This window comes from Mustela lutreola, chromosome X, assembly GCF_030435805.1.
Source record: "Mustela lutreola isolate mMusLut2 chromosome X, mMusLut2.pri, whole genome shotgun sequence".
NCBI classification, from domain to species: domain Eukaryota; kingdom Metazoa; phylum Chordata; class Mammalia; order Carnivora; family Mustelidae; genus Mustela; species Mustela lutreola.
Window position 1 is genome coordinate 68,510,444 of NC_081308.1, and position 15,499 is coordinate 68,525,942.

The 15,499-nt window shown below is 38.8% G+C and overlaps 1 protein-coding gene across 3 annotated transcripts in view; it reads right to left on the reverse strand.

The window, feature by feature from the left end:
• The window catches only part of CYSLTR1 (cysteinyl leukotriene receptor 1), a 55,758-nt gene extending 51,480 nt beyond the window's left edge, over nt 1-4,278 (reverse strand). Inside the window, exon 1 of one of the 3 annotated variants that reach the window (XR_009349935.1) lies at nt 3,910-4,267. The gene's annotated coding sequence lies outside the window, so the exon portion shown is untranslated. Of the gene's footprint in view, nt 1-3,909 lie in introns of all 3 variants that reach the window. The other 2 variants (XM_059157679.1, XM_059157678.1) reach the window with 2 other exon arrangements.
• Between the last annotated feature and the right edge of the window lie 11,221 nt (nt 4,279-15,499).

Genomic DNA, 15,499 nt, shown 5'->3' on the forward strand with positions numbered 1-15,499 from the left:
GTGGGGCATAAAGAAAAGAGAAATTATGATGGGAGGGAGTGGCATTGGATGGAATGAGGAAGCACGATAGATAAGTTTTGTAATGCACAACTTCTTTAAACAGTGGTCTTTTCTACCAACCTACAAAGAGTTATCAGCTGAAAGCAAATGTAATTATAATTAGCATCAGTATTGTAACATGAATTAGTGGACCAAATGGACCAAAAATCAAATCAGGTTAAATGACCTACTTTGTTGTCTTTTCTGTAAAGATGAGGTTATACTACCACCTCCTATGAGTACATTAGTCTTCTTAGCAGTTGCATTTTCTCAGCGAAAATCAGCGAATTGGCATTCACATTAAGACTTGCACCGGTATAGTAGAATTCGTGGTAACCAGAGAGTTGACTCCTACTGACATCCTAAAAGTAGGATGAGATTGCTGATGCTTACTTAGAATAAGGTCCCTGTTTAGAGGTGAAGTACTTGGAGCAGAAAGTAACTGGCCACACTCCCTCCACATGCAATCAACTTTGTTATGTGTCTTACTTTCCTAGAATGTAATTTAAACAAAATCCTTTTGGATGGTAGTTTGTATTTTCAAGTTAATTTCATATTTATCATTTTAGTAGTTCTGAAAAATATCTCTATAAGCTCATTATTACATTGGATACGTGAGGAAACCAAGAAATACAGATGTTCAATAACTTGTTGGAGAACACACAGCTGATTAAAAGGCAAATCTAGGATGAACTCCCAGTTATCCAGGCCCAGTTTCCTTCCCACTGAAACCCATGCAGCAAGGTAGTTTAAAGATGCCACTGTTTTGTTACTGAGTTTATGACAGAGTCCAATTTGAAAGATAACTTGAAACAAAAGATCTCGATGCTTATTTATATTAGAATAACTTAATATTTATTGGGTGCTCATGGTATGTATGTAGCACTATGCCAGTTATTGTTGGGAAGAGGAAGTTTAAAAGAATATATAACTTGATACCTTCTCTCAAGACTCTTGGTATATTTTGATGAGAAGAATTATATTTCTGTGGCACTTATTTCTCAGGAATCTCTTCTTTCTCTTGACCCAAAATGTATGACCTGCATAAGTTACAGTTTTTGGTCATCTTTGATTTGCTTTCTCTAAGATGAGACAGTCTTATGGCCTTGGCTGTCATATTCTTCACATTAACTTTGGACTCTACCTCTTACTCATCACTCATATTCAGGGCCATTGTTTCCAACAATCATAAGACATTATTTCTTGGAATTTTTGCCATCTCCTCAATAGGTCAAAAACTGATCATGTCATACAATCCCCACTTCCATCTCCAAGTTACCTAATTCTATGAAGAGTAGTAAAACCACTGTTCAGATCCCAAAGGTTCAAAATCTCAGGGATAGCTCTGATTTTCCTATGCTGCCTATATCTAATCACTCACCAACTTCCATCTATTATTCCTCTTAAATGTCTCATTGAGTTTTTCTTCATTCCATTTCTACTGCCACCAAACTAGCTTATAGCTCCATTAATTTTTACACTTTACATGAGCTTTTCCAGTTCCAGTTTTTTCAAATGTAGTCAGGCCTATGAAACCCTACCAGATTCATCTACTAAAAACATTTTTCTATCATATTCTCATTTATTCAAAATTTCCTGATAGATTCCCTATTTAAAAGTGCCTGGAATTCAGTGCCTAATAGTTTGGTCTTAAATTTCTATCCAAATTGATTTTCTATGACTCTTCAACTCAATCCCTTTACCCTAGTCAGATTGGGCTCTTTGGTGTGTACCCTGTAGGTGTCAAAATCACTGCAGGTGTCAAATTCATTCTTGATACTATATATTTCTGACATTATTTCTGTGACTACAATTGAATTCAAACAACATATATTCATCACTTACTATGTGCACAGAAAGTTTGTTAAGCATGGTCCCATATCCTAGATATTCTTTTAGGCCTATCTCATTTTATCTCCTCTATTAAGCCTTCTTCATTCAGCCTGCTCATTGCTCTCTTTTTTCCATAAACTCCTTTACCATGAAAAACATGACATTGTGGAACACCTGTGTGACTCAGTCAGTTAAGCATCTGCCTTCTGCTCAGGTCATGCTCTTTCTCTTTCTCTGACAAATAAATAAATACAATCTTTAAAATAAAAACAAAAAACTCCCAAAAAACCACATAACGTTGGTTTACTGTCTCATATTTTTATGTTCTGTAGGTCTTGTATGCCCTCCAATATTGTAAATTCCTCAAGGGCAGGAACTACATCTTACCTTTGTGCTACATAATGTTTTGAACTTAACTGACACTTGTTTAACAGATTATAGCAGATTTGAGATATTTTAATGAGAACATAAGAAATAAAAAAAAGATCAAGGTAGAGGTCCATGCAGAGCTATGGTATTTAAGAGATAATGATCGCTTTCATGGCATCAAATAAGATTAGATATATTTCTTAAGGGTCAGTGTCATCCCTTTAATCCCTTATTATCAGCCAGTGATCCTGCAAAGGCAAATTTATAATTTTCTGCATCATGGAAGAATCTTGCTTTTATCCCAGATTAGTACTTCCTAAATATATCAAAACTTTGATTAAGGGTAAGAGAGAAAAGTAGTAAAAAATGAAATTGATGATTCTGGGTGAGGAAGACACCAAAATGCTGAATTTGGAATGGACTCAATCGACTTTCTTTAACCTATTCTGTTTGGGTTCACTGACTCCCAGGGTGATTCATGACATTTGCAGAAACTAATCAGCTAGTGCAGTCATTTAAATATTATGGGGGCCCAGGGAGCAGTTTTTATTAAGGGTGTATTAAAAATATAAACATAGTACGTGAGGTCATTTATTTGCTATGTAAACAGAGACCACTTTTAGTTCTAATTGGGCAATTAATAGTAAAACAAAAATAGAAAATATTTTTTAATGATTGCAATAGATACTATAAGCTTAAAATTATCTAGGAGCAAATTTCACTAATATATCTGAAACATGCTGCAGTCCCAAGTCCCAGTTTACTTACATTTTGTTTTACAATAATCAGTTGATAAATATATGATGTCATGGCTTCTTTGTAGCCTTCAAAAGAATCAGAGCACTGAAAGGCAGAGCTACTAGATTTAAGGGATTTTTTTTTTCATTTTATTTGTTTACCCTTGAAAACAGGTTATTTGCTGCTAAATAGAATTATGCTTCTGACCAAGATTTTGATTTAAATGTATGAAGTGTTGGCTCCATGTAAACCTTGTCTATGTCAGATATGTCTATGTTACTAAATAGATCATGCAATTCCATGATGGTCACTTATAGTTGTGAGAACTTCCTACTTGCAGTGGCTAGTCAGAACTTGTCAATTTCTAGTTGTATGCTGTTTGTTAGCAAATTTGTTAATGCCTCTGCATCTATTTCTTTATTTGCAAAATAGGGATAGTAACTCTCACCCTGTCTAAAATGCTGGATGTTGAGAAGTTCAAATGGGATAATGAATGTGAAACTACTCTGTAAATATACCAGGTCATTCTTCAGTATTTTACTTTTATCAGTTTCTATTTTCTTCCCATAAATGAAAGAAACTGCCACTACAGATTAGAGAAATCTCATTGAGTCCTTAAAAGAAGATTTTAAACTATGTCTTCTATTTCTAATTTAATTGCAAAGGAGCTGGAGGCTTGGGTAGTGTCTCCTCTGTATTTTGCCACATTGAGCTCCTAGCAGAAGCACTTAGCAATACTTGTTGACAGACTGACTAGTTATCAGATATCTAGCCAATAAATAAATCAGAAAGAATTCATAGTAGTAGCTTCATTTTAAAACAGGCAAAGCAGATTAATAATCCCAAACTTCTAGGAATTGGCTAAAATGTCTTAACAGCACAATTTTACTACATACTGTTTTAGTAATAGCACGAAATATCAAATGTTACCTTTTGCCTTCAAGATTGACAGTTCGGGGTCCTTTTGCATTTATTCTCAGAAGCACACTCCAAGTCTTCATTAAATCCAATCTATTCGTCCCTTGGAGAGCTAACCGTCTTGGTGAGCTGCATAGTGAATCTGAATACCCTGAAGGGTCTTGAAAGCACACTCCGTTTACAGGGTGCCTGTTTACGCAAGCTTCTTTGAAAAGATGGGTTGCTAAGATTTTCAGGAAGAAAGAGGGCAGGGCATATATGCTAGCCAATGTATACAGATTCTTCTTCCTCTTTCAGATTAGTCCTCAAACTGTAAAGCATGCCTAAATTTGGCTTCTCTGGTGCAAAGTGGGGGAGGGGAAAGCAGGGAGAGGGAAGAAGAGTAGAAACTGGATACTTGCAAGTTGTTGTGTATATAAATAATCTTTTACATGTAGCTCCAGCAACAGAATTCTCAGGAAATTTTGTAGCTGCTCTGAGATGGGAAACAGGAAGGAGTATACTCTGTCCAGCTTAGTTGTCTCTAGTTTTTATGACTTGGTGGGTTGGGGGTGGTTAGAATATTTTTAGGACCAGAAAGATAATCTTACCAGTGTATGCTAATCTAACTGCCATTATGTGAAACTTGATTTTAGGCAAGATAAATTTCATCCCCCAAGCCTCCCTGTCCCCCATTCTCTCTTTTTCTGTTGCTCTTTCTTTTATTATATTTGTGGCTCTAACCACATTCTAAAGAGTCTTTTTCTTTTTGGTGCCTTATGTTCTGGCAAATAATTGTCTAGCTTGAGTTTCATTTCATGAAATCCCCACAACAGACATTGCCTCCACTGGATTAAAGGTAATTTTGTTTCTGTCACATTGAGAATGACCTGGAATGAATGACCTGGAATGAATTCTCTCTTAGGAATTTGGAAATCAAGTAAATACTCTTAGATTTTGGCTAACCTCTGGAGTGTTGAAATAATGGGATGCTCTAATTGTGTTCTGGAGAATAAGGACATAGCAGTCTGCTGTGTCTTGATTGGAGCTTGGGGTGGCACCTTGATATTATGAACAAAATGGATGAGACCTTGGTATGAGTTGGCTACATCAATTATATTGAGTTACATTAAGGTGGACTATAAGGGGATGGGTATAAATATGTTCATTTTAATACCTTTTAAACATGGTCCTACAACTAATAATTATAATTAATTTGGTATTCAGTAAAATAAGAGCCCTCTGGCATGCTACTGGCTGCAGAAACAAAGCCATTTACTCAAACTTTACATCTGTAGGTACCTGAATTATATCACAGGAAACCTGGGGCTAGAACACTAAGAGTTCTGAAATCTTCTTTCATAGAATTCTTAGCTGTGGTAGTGGGTGGAGGACAAGGCCATCCAAGCAAGTTAAAAGGGAAGATAACATTTGCATCCAAGACCAGACTCTTTAATCCTCCCCTTGGGAGTTTTACTAATTAAAGTGATGGTATAACTAGAATTTCTTCAGCTGAGTTTGGATCCTCAGAGACCCAGGGGAAAGTTAATAAGGGAGGCAAAGGATGACTTATCACTTCCCCTCTGGTCTGGACTGTAACAGTCATCTTGAGCTATGGTGAAAAAGTAGTTTATACTGAAGTCAGGAAGTAAAGAGAAAGGGGTTATATATTTGATCTTCAAGATAGGATCACAATAGCTGTAACAGAGAAGGGATGCCTTGTTCTGCTCCTGTGTGTTCTCCTACTTACTTCCTCCCTTAGCTGTTTCTCTGCTTCCTGAGCAATGGGGAAGGGCAGTGCTCCACCCACACCCAATTGGGTCTTTCCCCTGTTTAGCTGTATCAGTTTATAGGATATTTGATATAATTAACTTCAGACTACTCATCTCCTTCCTTCACATTTCCATCTTTTATTTTCCTTTCTATTTATCTTCATTATATACTTATTCTAACATTTTCTATCATTGCAGGAAATGGTGAAATGCTCAAGTTGATGATGCCTCTCCTGTTTTCTCTCTACTCTTTCCCATTTCCTCAGACTCTACCAGTTCTTACTTTATTACTGAGTTGGAGAGGATCAAGTAGGGAATGGTGAGGAAGATGGGGAATAGCATGTAGTTGGATGGGAACTCTGTCTTAATGAAGTAGGACTTTGGTAGAAGGAAGGATTTGCATACAACATTCAGACATTAACTATGAGCCACAAGATTCATAGCTTACATGCGTTCACAGAGCTGAAAAGTGATCTTAAACTAATTTTATTTAGATTTTTTTTTTTATTCAGTTGAATTCCTGAGGGTATCAAAGGTCTAACTGATGATTCTCTCCCAAGATACTAGTTTACTGCCTTGTTTGGTTTTTCAAATAAATAAATCTAGTCCAGCTTTCTTATATTAGAGATGAGGAAACCAAGGCCAGAGAGAGACTTTCTCAAGATGTACTCGTTTAGCACAAAATCAAGAGGAGTCATTTTTTTTCTTCCAGAACTGAACTTCTTTTTTTTTTTTTTAAAGATTTTATTTATTTTATTTGACAGAGAGAGAGAGAGCACAAGGAGGCAGACAGGCAAGCAGAGACAGAGGGAGAAGCAGGCTCCCCGCTGAGCAGAGAGCCCAATGCGGGGCTCAATCCCAGGACACTGAGATCATGACCCGAGCCGAAGGCAGCTGCTCAATCCACTGAGCCACCCAGGCGCCCCCAGAACTGAACTTCTTATTTAATTATAAATTCACAATTAAAATTAATGACACTTTTGAAAGGAAGATAAAGAGTGTTTTACTATAATCATGGTACAGTGATATACACACATGTACATTCATTCACAGAAACTGAAATAGACTTGATTGATCCTTTCATTTCAGCTTATGGAAACCCAGAGACAATAAAAAAATATCAGTCTAAATACCATATAATTTCTCTCATATGTGGAATTTAAGAAACAAAACAGATGAACATAGGGTGAGGGAAGGAAAAACAAAATAAGAATTATAACATAAGAGATTCTTAACTACAGGGTCACAGATGGGGACATAGGTGGGGGGTTGGAGTAATTGGGTGATGTGCATTAATGAGGGCACTTGATGTAATAAGCACTGGGTATTATATGCAACTGATGAACCACTAAGTTCTACCTCAGAAATTAATAATACACTATATGTTAACTAAATTGAATTTAAATAAAAAGAAAAAAAAATCAGTCTATCTGTGAAAGTACGGCTTTGAACACTTTTCCTCTTCCTGCCTCAGAGCCCACCCTATGAATGTAAAGCAATCCTGGATTATCATTTCTGGAGAGTTCCGGGTACACTAACAGAATTTCAGATGAGTTTGAATGAAATCTGTTGAAAAGAAATCTGCTAAAATCTGTTGAAAATTAAATCGTAGGACAGATTGTACAGATCATTGAAATCAACATCCTTACGTTATTCTGTGCTGTTCAATATAGTAGCCATTAGCTACATGTGGTTATTTAAACTAAACTGTTAAATAGAGATAAACTATGACCCTGCAATTCCACTACTGGGTATTTACCCCAAAGATACAGATGTAGTGAAAAAAAAGGGCCATATGTACTCCAATGTTCATAGCAGCAATGGTCACAACAGCCAAACTGTGGAAAGAACCAAGATGCCCTTCAACAGATGAATGGATAAAGAAGATGGTCCATATATACAATGGAATATTATGCCTCCATCAGAAAGGATGAATACCCAACTTTTGTATCAACATGGATGGGAGTGGAGGAGATTATGCTTAGTGAAATAAGTCAAGCAGAGAAAGTCAATTACCATATCGTTTCACTTGTGGTTCATAAGGAATAACATGGAGGACATTAGGAGAAGGAAAGGAAAAGTGAATTGGGGAAAATTGGAAGGGGAGACAAAGTAAGAGATACTGTGGACTCTGAGAAATAAGCTGAGGGTTTCGGAGGGGAGGGGGCTAGGGGGATGGGTGAGCCTGGTGGTGGGTATTAAGGTATTAAGGAGGGTACATATTGCATGGAGCACTGGGTGTGGTGCATAAAAAAATGAATCTTGGAGCATTGAAAAAATAAAAAAAGAAAAAAGAAAACAATAAACTAAACTGTAAATTAATAAAATAAATTCTTTTTTAAAATTAAATTTATTTATTTTCAGCATAACAGTATTCATTATTTTTTCACCACACCCAGTGCTCCATGCAATCCGTGCCCTCTATAATACCCACCACCTGGTACCCCAACCTCCCACACCCCCCGCCACTTCAAACCCCTCAGATTGTTTTTCAGAGTCCATAGTCTCTCATGATTCACCTCCCTTTCCAATTTCCCCCAATTCCCTTCTCCTCTCTAACTTCCCATGTCCTCCATGCTATTTGTTATGGTCGACAAATAAGTGAAACGATATGATAATTGACTCTCTCTGCTTGACTTATTTCACTCAGCATAATCTCTTCCAGTCCCGTCCATGTTGCTACAAAAGTTGGGTATTCATCCTTTCTGATGGAGGCATAATACTCCATAGTGCATATGGACCACATCTTCCTTATCCATTCGTCCGTTGAAGGGCATCTTGGTTCTTTCCATAGTTTGGCAACCGCGGCCATTGCTGCTATAAACATTGGAGTACAGATGGCTCTTCTTTTCACTACATCTGTGTCTTTGGGGTAAATACCCAGTAGTGCAATGGCAGGGTCATAGGGAAGTTCTATTTTTAACTTCTTGGGGAATCTCCACACTGTTCTCCAAAGGGGCTGCACCAACCTGCATTCGCACCAACAGTGTAAGGGGGATCCCCTTTTTCCACATCCCCTCCAACACATGTTGTTTTCTGTCTTGTTAATTTTGGCCATTCTAACAGGTGTAAGGTGACATATCAAAGTGGTTTTAATTTGAATCTCCCTGAAGGCTAGTGATGATGAACATTTTTTCATGTGTCTGATAGCCATTTGTATGTCTTCATTGGAGAAGTCTCTGTTCATATCTTCTGCCCATTTTTTTATATGATTACCTGTTTTGTGTGTGTTGAGTTTGAGGAGTTCATTATAGATCCTGGATATCAACCTTTTGTCTGTACTGTCATTTGCAAATATCTACTCCCATTCCGTGGGTTGCCTCTTTTTTTTTTTTTTTTTTTTGACTGTTTTCTTGGCTATGCAGAAGCTTTTGATTTTGGGAAGTCCCAAAAGTTTATGTTCGCTTTTGTTTCCTTTCCCTTTGGAGACATAACTTGAAAGAAGTTGCTGTCGCTGATATCGAAGAGATTGCTGCCTATGTTCTCCTCTAGGATTCTGATGGCTGCATGTCTCATGTTGAGGTCTTTTACCCATTTTGAGTTTATCTTTGTGTATGGTGTAAGAGAATGGTCGAGTTTCATTCTTCTACATATAGCTGTCAAGTTTTCCCAGCACCATTTATTGAAGAGACTGTCTTTTTTCCACTGTATATTTTTTCCTGTTTTGTTGAAGATTAATTGACCATAGATTTGAGGGTCCAAATCTGGGATCTCTACTCTGTTCCACTGGTCTATGTGTCTGTTTTAATGCCAGTACCATGCTGTCTTGGCGACCACAGCTTTTAAGAAAGCTTGAAAACAGGTAACGTGATGCCCCCAGTTTTATTTTTGTTTTTCAACATTTCCTTAGTGATTCGGGGTCTCTTCTGATTCCATACAAATTTCTAAATTATTTGCTCCAGCTCTTTGAAGAATACTGGTGGAATTTTGATTGGAATGGCATTAAAAGAATAGATTGCTCTAGTCAGTATAGACATTTTAACAATGTTTATTCTTCTGATCCAAGAGCATGGAATGGTTTTCCATCTTTTTGTTTCTTCTTCAATGTCCTTCATGAGTGTTCTGTAGTTCCTCAAGTACAGATCCTTTACCTCTTTGGTTAGGTTTATTCCCAGGTACCTTTTGGTTCTTGGTGCTATAGTAAATGGAATCGATTCTCTAATTTCCCTTTCTGTATTTTCATTGTTACTGTATAAGAAAGGCACTGATTTCTGCACATTGACTTTGTATCCTGCCCCGTTGCTGAATTGCTGTATGAGTTCTAGTAGTTTGGGGGTGGAGTCTTTTGGGTTGTCCATATAAAGAATCATGTCATCTGCAAAGAGAGAGAGTTTGACTTCTTCACTGCCAATTTGGATACTTTTTATTTCTCTTTGTTGTCTGATTGCTGTTGCTAGGACTTCTAATACTGTGTTGAACAAGAGTGGTGAGAGTGGGCATCCTTGTCTTGCTCCTGATCTCAACAGGAAGGCTGAAAGCTTTTTCCCATTGAGGATGATATTTGCTGTGGGTCTTTCATAGATAGATTTGATGAAGTCAGGAATGTTCCCTCTATCCCTATACTTTGAAGCATTTTAATCAGGAATGGATCTCGGATTTTGTCAAATGCTTTTTCTGCATCAATTGAGAGGACCATGTGGTTCTTCTCTCTTCTTATATTAATTTCTTCTATCACATTGATTGATTTGCGAATGTTGAACCATCCTTGTAGCCCAGGGATGAATCCCACCTGGTCATGGTGGGTAATCTTTTTAATGTGCTGTTGGATCCTGTTGGCTAGGACCTTGTTGAGAATCTTAGCATCCATATTCATCAGTGATTTTGGTCTGAAATTCTCCTTTTTGGTAGGGTCTTTGTCTGGTTTGGGGATCAGGGTAATGCTGGCTTCATAAAAAGAGTCTGGAAGTTTTCCTTCTGCTTCAATTTTTTGAAACAGCTTCAGGAGAATAGGTGTTATTTCTTCTTTGAAAGTTTGGTAGAATTCCCGAGGGAGTCCGTCAGGTCCTGGGCTCTTATTTTTTGGGAGGTTCTTGATCACTGCTTCAATCTTGTTACTGGATGTCGGTCTATTCAGGTTGTCGATTTCTTCCTGGTTCAATTTTGGGAGTTTATACTTTTCCAGGAATGCATCCATTTCATCAAGGTTGCTAAGCTTATTGGCATATAACTGTTGATAATAACTTCTGATGATTGTTTCTACCTCCTTGGTGTTAGTTGTGATCCCTCCCTTTTCATTTATAACTTAATGAATTTGGGCTTTCTCTCTTTTCTTTTGTATTACTGTGGCCAGTGGCTTATCGATCTTATTGATTCTTTCAAAAAACCAACTTCTAGTTTCATTGATACGTTCTACTGTATCTTTGGTTTCTACCTCATTGATCTCAGCTCTAATCTTGATGATTTCCCTTCTTATGTGTGGAGTTGGTTTGATTTGTTGTTGATTCTTCAGTTCTTTAAGGTGTAGTGACAGCTGCTGTGTTCTGGATTTTTCAAATATCGTTTGAGAGAGGCTTGGATGGCTATGTTTTTCCCCCTTAGGACCGCCTTTGCTGTATCCCATAGGTTTTGGACCAAAGTGTCTTCATTCTCATTGGTTTCCATGAATTGTTTCAGTTCTTCTTTGAACTCCTGGTTGATCCAAGCATTCTTAAGCAAGGTGGCCTTTAGCTTCCAGGTGTTTGAGTTCCTTCTGAACTATTCCTTGTGATTGAGCTCCAGTTTCAAAGCATTGTGATCTGAGAATATGCAGGGAATAATCTCAGTCTTTTGGTATCGGTTGAGTCCTGATTTGTGACCCAGTATGTGGTCTATTCTTGAGAAGGTTCCATGTGCACTTGAAAAGAATGAGTATTCTGTTGTTTTAGGGTGGAATGTTCTGTATATATCTATGAGGTCCATCTGGTCCAATGTGTCATTCAATGCTCTTGTTTCTTTATTGATTTTCTGCTTTGATGATCTATTTCTGATATAGGCATGTTAAGATATCCTACTATTAGTGTATTCATATCAATATGACTCTTTATCTTGATTAACAGTTTTTTTATGTAATTGGCTGCTCCCATATTGGGGGCACAGATATTTACAATTGTTAGATCATCTTGGTGGATAGTCCCTTTAAGGATTATGTAGTGTCCTTCTGTATCTCTGACTACAGTCTTTAGTTTAAAATCTAATTTATCTGATGTGAGAATCACTACCCCAGCCTTCTTTTGAGACCTATTGGCATGAAAGATGCTTCTCCATCCCTTCACTTTCAGTCTGGGTGTATCTTTAGGTTCAAAATGGGTCTCTTGTAGACAACATATGGATGGGTCCTGTCATTTTATCCAATCTGCAACCCTGTGCCTTTTTATGGGCGCATTTAGGCCATTCACATAGAGAGTGATTATTGATAGATAGGTTTTTATTGACCTCGAGTTACCTTTGAAGTCTTTCTTTCTGTAGATTGTCTCTATATTTCTGTTCAATGCTATTAGGATTTTCCTCTTTTATAGAACCCCCCCTTAATATTTCCTGCAGTGTCGGCTTGGTGGTTGCATAGTCTTTTAAGCCTTGCCAGTCTTGGAAACTCTTTATCTCTCCATCCATTTTGAATGTCAGTCTTGCTGGATAAAGTATTCTTGGCTGCATGTTCTTCTCATTTCGTGACCTGAATATATCTTGCCAGCCTTTTCTGGCTTGCCAGGTCTCTGTGGACAGGTCTGACATTCTGATGGGCTTCCCTCTGTAAGTAAGGAGCCTCTTTGCCCTGGCTGCTTTCAAGAGATTATACCTACAATTATGATTCCTCAATTTGACTATCAGGTGTCGTGATGTTTTTTTGGAATGTGTAATCATCGGTGGAGACCGTTCAGCCTCTAGACATGAACGCTGGTTCCATTCGCGAGATTGGGAAAATTTCCATGAAGGACTTGTTCCACTGTATCCTCTAGACTTCTTTCTTTCTCCTCCCCTTCATGGATTCCAATAATTCTGATGTTGGAACGTTTCATGGCATCCTTTATTTCCCTGATTCTGTTTTCATGGTTTCTAAGCTGTTTGTTCCAGGCTTCCTCCTGATCCTTTCTCTCTATCTGTTTGTCCTCCAAATCATTAATTCTATCTTCTGTCTCAGTTACCCTAGCTTTGAGAGAGTTTAGATTAGATTGAATTCATTGAGAGCATTGTGAACCTCCTCCCTGGTAGCTTTAAGCTCCGCCCTATCATTGTGAATGTCCTGTCTGGTCGCTTTCAGCTTGGCCCTAATCAATTCTGTTTGGTCATCCATGGCTTTCTCCAACCTAGCTATTGCCTGGATAATTGTTAGCCTGAATTCTCATTCCGACATATTGTCTATGTTGAAATCCATTAGCTCTGTTGCAGAAGGTCCATCCTCTGTATTTTTCTTCTGTTGGGCATTCCTCCTCCTAGTCATTTTGTTGGGAGATGACTGAACAGATGTAGCTGGATGTATTAACTGTGATGCAGTCAAGGTGAACCCTGGAACACTTCTGAGCAATCAGGATTCCCCACACAAACGAGAGACAAAAGAAAAGAAAAAGAAAAAGAAAAAATAATGAGAGAGAGAGAGCGAGACAGGAAAGAAAGGGAAGATGAAAGAGAAGGTTCAGCCCAAATGGGCCCCAAGGTAAGATTTATGAAGTAGACAAAGAAAAACAGACAAACAAAAAGACTGATAAAAGTATATGACAGGAGAAAAAAATTATATGCAAATAAAGGAAGAACCTCGTCAATAAGAACCCCAAGTGTAAGATTTATATACTATCGGGACAAACACAAAAACACAGAAACACTGGTGGAAGAAGAAGATGGGAGAGTGGTTATAAATTCTCAGTATGGGCAAGGAAGTTGTTTTGATTCTTCCTGGATGTATCTTGATATCTTTGTTAAAGACTCAACTTTCCCAAGATAAAGGGGGATTAAAAATTGGTTTACCTATAGGGGTAGTATTGATTGGGGAAAGGGGATTACTTTAAAGTTTAACTCTATATGAATATTAGAAGATAAAAGTAAAAAAGAATAAAGTAGACTAAACTAAACTAAAACTTAAAAAAATAAGGAATTAAAAAAATAGAAATGCAGAAGAAAAACATAGGTGTATGTATCAAAAAGTTCAGGTTAGAAAGTTATGGAATTTGATGTACTGGACAGCTCGCTGTGATGGTTATTAGGTTAAAAAATTACCTATATATATAAAAAATGAACCAGAATAGTGGAAATTATTGAAAAATAAAAGTTTTCCTATGAAGTAGTGGTTGTTCTCCCTTTTTTATCCCCCTCTTTTTTTTTTCTTTCTTGGTTTGTTTTCTGGGGGAGGGGCCTGCCACGTGGATTTTTAGTCAATGATGTCCCCTGACTTAAGTCCTCTCACCCCCCTCAAGGGGGTGGGCTCTGAGGAAACTGGTTTTTGTTTTTGTTTTTTTTCCCCAGGCTTTTGTTCTCTGGCGGTTTTTATGTTTGTTCACCCGTTTTTTCTTCTCACTTTGACCGCTTTTGATGGTTTTTGTAGTTTTAGAGGAAAACAAATTGCACCCTGATCTCCCTCTCAGAAAGAAGCCTCAGTCTGGCTGCAGAGCCCAAATAAGTTCCCCCTTGGCCGCTGGCAGAGCAGGTTCCAAGTCGTGGTCCCTGGGGATGCAGGATCTTTTGCTTGTACCCAAAACCATGGCAGCAGTGGCTCTGGGCACCTCCAGACCTCTAGAGAGGTTCCAAGCAGCAATCGCACACTGAGCTTTTCCCGCTGGCCCGGGCTGGGAGTGCCTGGTCTTTCTGGGTCTAAGAGCGCCCGGCTTGTGCGCACCAATTTCAGGGGAGGCTGAGGTTCCTGCGTGGGTCTCAGGCTCTGAGAACGGGGTGCAGGTCCAAGAGCACCAAGCTGGGCCTTTGCGCACCTCTCTGGGGGGAGAGTCTGAAACAATGGCGCCTATCAAAGGGGGCACAGGCTGGGCCTTTATACCTCTCTCAGGGGAGTATCTCAGGCTCTATAGCAGGGCTCTTGTGTTCTGCCCCCCAGCGTGGCTCCCATCCCCTCACAGGAAAAGGACCCCACGTGTTCTCAGGTGCGCTGGTGGCTTAGGGACCAAGAGCTGGTTTCTCCGCCGCACTCTCTCTGGCTCAGCGCCAGGGGAGTCTGTCCTGGGACCTGGGACTTAAGCCCCTGTCCCTAGCCGTCCTGATTCCCACAATCCCCCCCCCCCCCCCCCCCGAGATCCTTTGCTCTTTTGGAGTGCTTTCAACCAGCCTCCAAGTTAATGCTGGTCCCCAGATGCAGGGCATTCTCGCTCGTATTGGGGGTATTACTTTCCAACAGGTCACCTCTGGTGGCTCCCTCCCCCTTGTGTTTATCTTCTGATATCAGTCCGTAGTTCCCACTCTGCTTTACCTGCCCACTGGCATCTTCTCCCCCTGTAGAGATCCAGATGTGTGTAATTCTGATCTCAGGCTTATTTCATGGGTGATTGGAGTTCTTTGGTAGGTAATCAGCTCACTTTGGGGTACAAGTTGAAAAGGCGCCTCCTCCTACTCCCCCACCATCTTGTTCCCCTAAATTCTGTCTTTTAATCACACTAGCCACCTTCCAGATACTCATAGCTACACATGGTTAGTGGATACTGCATTGAATAACATGGTTTTAAAATAGATTCAAAGCATAGTCAATGGTGAAAAACTAGGAGTTTCTCGCATAAAGTGAGGAACAAGATAAGGATGTCCACTTTCACCACTTTTATTCAGCATAGTATGGGAAGTCCTAGCCACAGTAGTCAAAGAAGAAAAAGAAATGAAAGGCCTCCAAGTCAGTAAGGAAGAAGCAAAATTTTCACTATTTGCAGATGACGTGATACTGTATGTAG